Genomic DNA, 5,761 nt, shown 5'->3' on the forward strand with positions numbered 1-5,761 from the left:
AAATGCAATCCCAACTGTTCACTAGTCGACATTTTATAGGCGTTTCTTGTCAGTCAAATAAGCTAAATAAAATAAATGGTAAGAATATTTGAAATGAAAAATACACGCGTCTCTACTTACAGATGAAACGTGTTTATGAAAGAAATATTCTGTAAACTGTTTTTAACAGATGAGTTAGACTCACGAGGCACAATGTCATTTCACAGAAACCCAGTCTGTTCTCCAGCAATTAACTAACAGAAAGTACATTTTTAAAGTGATACCATTTACCACAGCATAAAACTCATCAAGGTCCTAGGAAGCGTGTGTAAATAAGTATAAGGCCTCTATGCCAAAGTTATGAAGATTATTGAGAGAAGGGAAAGAAAGCCTAGATGAATGAAGGACAGAGTATTTTCTCAGGTTGGAGGAAGCAACATTCTGAGAATAAAAATTCTCCTTGAATCAGAGCAGGTGTTTTTGTTTGTTTGTTTGCTGACAAGAAACTTGCTAATCTAAAATTTAAAAGGAAGCAGGGACTTCCCTGGTGGCGCAGTGGTTGGGAATCTGCCTGCCAATGCAGGGGACATGGGTTCGAGCCCTGGTCTGGGAAGATCCCACATGCCGCGGAGCAACTAAGCCCGTGAGCCACAACTACTGAGGCTGCGCGTCTGGAGCCTGTGCTCCGCAACAAGAGAGGCCGCGATAGTGAGAGGCCCGCGCACCGCGATGAAGAGTGGCCCCCGCTCGCGGCAACTGGAGAAAGCCCTCGCGCAGAAACGAAGACCCAACACAGCCCAAAATAAGTAAATAAATATATAAATTTATAAAAGGAAGCAGAAAGAACCAAGAATAGCAAAAGATCTTAGAGCCCAGAGGAGAATATATACTACCCAAAGTCAGGATTCATTGGAAAACTAAGTTAAGTAGAACAGTGCAGGTCTGGTGAAACGGAAGGAAAGAGATCGAAGAAATAGAGTCCGGGCAAAAGAAAGCCTGGCCAGAAAGTGGATATAAAACAAACGGGGAAAAAGGGAAGCCTGCTTAGTAAAAAGTGCTGGATCGACTGAAATACTCAGTGAAAAAACTCAAATCTGGATGGACTGCAAATCTAAACATGAAAAATAAGACAAAGCAGCTTCTAGAAAATAATATGAAGATTCTCTCCTTTGTTATTGGGGTAGGGAAAATTTCTTAAACAGGATAAAAAAGTTCTGGATATAAAGAAAAAGGGACTTCTATTTATTAAAGACTCCACTACGAGTTTTGTTGTTTTTTTTTTAAAGCAAGCCACAGAGGAGGAGAACATATTTGTAATACATATAACTATCGAGAGAATCATTACAGTGATAATAATAACGCATATAAATCAATAAGGAAAAGACCATCAGAAACAAAAAGGAATACCATGAGTGGGCAGTTTGCAATAGGGAATCTCCAAATGGCCAATAAATGCATGAAAATTTGCTCAATCCCATTAGCCCTCAGGAAAATGAAAATTAAAACCAAACTGACAGAAACAATCAACACAGTGAAAATCAACCTGTGGAATGAGAGAGAATATTTGTAAACCGTATATCCGATAAGATGTTAATATCCAAAATATGTAAGGAACTCCTACAACTCAGCAGCAAAAAACAAATAATCTCATTAAAAATGGGCAAAGGACTTGAATGGATATTTCTCTGAAGAAGGCATAAAAATGGCCAATAGGTACATGAAAAGATGCTTAACATCATTAATCACCAGGAAAATGCAAATCAAAATCACAATGGGATACCACCTCACACCTATTAGAATGGCTATTATCAGAAAAAAACAAAAAAGAAAAAGAAGATAAGTGTGGGTGAGATGTGGAGAAAAGGGAACCCTCGTGCACTGTCAATAGGAATATAAATGGTGTGGCTATTATGGAAAACAGTATGGAGGTTCTTCAAGAAATTAAAAATAGAACTGCCATACGATCCAGCAATCCCACTTTGGGGTATTTATCAGAAAGAATCTTGAAGAGATGCCTGCACTCCTATGTTCATCGCAGCATTATTCGCAGCAGCCAAGACACACAAACAACCAATGTTCACTGATGGCTGAATGAATCGATGTGGTGTATATATACAACGGAATATTATTCAGCCTTAAAGAAGAAGGAAATCCTGCCATTTTTGACAACACGGAAGAAACCTGAAGACTTTGTGTTAAGGGAAGTAAGCCATCACAGAAGGATAAACACTGCGTGATTCCACTCATATGGGGAGGTACCTGGGGCCATCACACTCGGAAGCAGAGGGTGGATGGTGGTGGCCTGGCCCTGGGTGGGGGGCAAAGGGGGAGACGTTGGTCTAGGGGATAAAGTTTCAGTTCTGCGGGATAAGTTGTGGAGACCTGCTGTACAACCTGTGCCTATCGTTAAAAATCCTTAAAGAGGGTGGATCTCATGCAACGTGTTCTTACCACAATTAAATAACAAAACATAATGAAGCACCACTGCCTCGTACCTGAAACGCTAATTCTGATGCCATTGGCTCCGCTGAGTGCTGGTGAGACTGTGGGCAACTCCCGGAGCTGGCTGTTGTCAATTGGTGTAACCACTTTAGGAAACTCTTTGCCATTTATCTTAAAATCTGCATGTACACGTATCACAAGACTTAGCATTTCTACTACTAGTTTTACAACCAACAGAAATGCATGCATAGGTGCCTGTGTTTATACCAGTATTATTTATAACTGACTCATGTTGAAAAAGTATCCATGAACAAGCAATTAAAGGGATAGTCAATCATGGTGTGTTTATACAGCAACCTATAAAAGAGCAATAAAAAAGTAACTCCTCTACACGACAGCACATATGACCGTCACAAACGTACTGCTGCTAAAGGAATACACAGACACACACAGACACACACACTCAAGTTAACCCTGGGCTGGTGATAGATTAGTCATTGGGTGGACAGGAGTTCACGGGTGTTTTCACTTTTGGGTAATGAATCAGATGATAACATTTGTCACTTTACCCAAGTATGCTAAACTTCAGTATAAATGTGAGTCAAAAAGAATACATTAAGACTACACATATTAATAAGAAAAGTAAGCTCTGTTAGCTTGATTTGTTCCTAGTGGCCTGTGAAGACTCTGGTGGTTATTTCCTCCTTTTCCTATACGCCCACGGATTGAAGTATAATATGGATTTTCACATTAAGTTACTGGGAGGGAAGTACCACGGGCCGCAGGAGCGAGCTCGCCGGTTAGAGTCAGAGTTAGTGATGCTTCCTGGTTAAAGTCCACCCACATTCCACAGGCCGCTTTGCTGTAGGAGGGTCATCAGAGGAGGCGTTTTCAGCAGAGAACCCTGGACAAGTGTATCCAGTGCTCTTTCTGGATTTGCCAGCACCTGCTCACCTTACATTCCGGTAACCTCCTAAAGTATGCCACCTCTAGGACCACGGAGGATACAGGCGTCGGTGAGGCAGGGAAGAAACAGCCTCAGGTGCCGTGGATGGAGATGCTGGCAGGCGCGCAGGCGCACAAGGCCCCCGCGTGGGTCCAGAGCGCGTGCTGGTGGTGGGGCTTCAACGCTGGGGCCGCCCTCACCTGGGACTGCGCCCCGGGTGGCCTAGTCCCCGCAGTCAGGGGCTGGACCCTGAGAGCAGAGCTCGGGGGCTGGCCGTGCCCGGGCCGAGAGGGGGATCTCTCCAGGCCCCTCCAGCTTTGCAGGGTGTGCGGGCAGCCTTGTGTTCCTCAGCCCGCGGCGGCACCTGGCCACCTGTACGCGTTGTTCCGTGTGTGTGTGTGTGTGTGTGTGTGTGTGTGTGTGTGTGTGTGTGTGTGTGCGCGCGTGCGTGCGCGGTGTCCGGGCCCAGACTTCCCCTTTAACAGGGACCCCTGTTGTGTTGGGTTAGGGCACACCTGACCCAGGATGACCACATCTTAACTAGCCACACCTGCAGTGACCCCATTTCCCAGGAGGGGCCCCTCCTGAGGTCCTGGCGTTCCGACACGTGAAATCTCCCCGACACGTGTGTCCGCCCCGTGCTGTAGGCATCGTGCTGACTTGGTCCAGGGTATTTCAGCACGTGGGGAGCCGTCGGTGTCCAGTTGCTGACTGAGCAGATCAACAAATTCAGGTGCAGGTTCCCCTCAGGATGGTGGCAGGAGACATCGCTCCCTCACAAGAACCTGGATGTGGAGTCTTGTTATAGCAGAAATCGGTTAGGGCTGCTTCGGATATGCAAGGCCTTATTCTTTCAGCCCCGTCAGCCATTTTCTCAGAAATGTTTCTCTTTCTTACTTAATCACGTTCTGAAAATGGTTACTTTCTAATCAGAGCTGTACAATGCCCCTGGCGTTTGCTACCCTAAGGAAGCACTCTCTAGCACTCTCTTCCTTTGCAAGCATCCTTTATTCCAGAAAGAGAGTCACAGTGTGATAGCCTCAAGGACCACTGCAACCCTCCCAAGACTGCCCGACACCAACTCTGACCACGTAGAAGTTTTCCAAGAGGAAAGAAGAATGCAAGCTTGCACCTGCCCTGCTCCTTATCAGCACACCCCCTTCCCCTCCTGAACTATAAGACCCTGTCCTATGTTCTCCCAAGGGACGGCACAGTCTTGAGGGCGCTAGCTTACTGTGGCCTCCTTTGCCTGGCAAAGCAATAAAGGCTACTCTTTTCTACTTCACCCAACACTCTGTCTCTGCGCTTGTATTTGGCACCAGAGGACAGAGGCTGGGCCTCGGCAACAGTCTCGATGCTCTGAGTCGCCGTCCACACGTCTCTGCTCTTCCTCCTGTGCCTGCAGGGCGACCTCTGCTCACCCTCTTCTAGGAAACAAGCTCGGGATGTTGGGTGCCACGCAGCGTGGCACCCGGGCCGCGGTCCCCGGGTCATGGGTCTGCACCCGACACCGGTGGCTCCGCCAACTGGTCCCCGGCGGACCACAGGGGTCTTTCTTGTCTCACTCTCCATCTTAGATATTAGCAATTAAAATAGTTTTTTCACATGCAGAAAATATGAATTCCTTACACTTTTCTTTGCCACTGTTGTTTTTAAATTAGCTCCTTCGTGCTACTAGATTTTAACTTTTCCATACTTACTTGGAAGGCACTTGAGTAGAGGTGACAAGTACTTTCTGAACTCAATCGTACCCAATAGTTTTTCTTTTCACTGTGAAGGATCTTTGAATGTGTGTGTTTCTTTCACTAGGCTGGCGGAGAAATTGATGAACTGATATTAGAATTTCTTAAAGGCATTCTAGATAATGAGGTGAAAAACACCAGGTTTGATGTGGGAGGGATTCAGCCCCTGAAATGCTGTTTACGAATCCCTGGCTGAATCTTATCACAGGAAAACAGATTTAGTTTTCAAACACTTAGTTTTGAGAAGCATCTAAAACTCAATATGCGCCGAACCTTCACATGCTTTGGAAGGAGGTTGTCTGCTGCAAAGCTAAATAGCAGTGAACTTAAAAATGTATCTCTTCTGGCTCTAAATCAGGCCATCTGCTGCAGAGAAGCCAGCGTACAGTGAGACCCCAGAAGCCGCACGGGTCCTCCCGCACTGAACCACCTTGAGGACTCCTGGCTGGTTTCCCAGTAATGACGTCTTTGGTGTTGCCAAAGTGACTTGATGAATTGTGAATACAATGAGCAGTTTGAAAGGCTAGTGTGACCTTTTCATTCCCAACCACGAAAACAATATAAAATAAAGTTTCTAAAATGCTGATGAAAATACATAATCTAGGGCTTCCCTGGTGGCGCAGTGGTTGAGAGTCCGCCTGCCGATGCAGGG

Source organism: Physeter macrocephalus, chromosome 12 (genome assembly GCF_002837175.3).
Source record: "Physeter macrocephalus isolate SW-GA chromosome 12, ASM283717v5, whole genome shotgun sequence".
Taxonomy (NCBI): Eukaryota; Metazoa; Chordata; class Mammalia; order Artiodactyla; family Physeteridae; genus Physeter; species Physeter macrocephalus.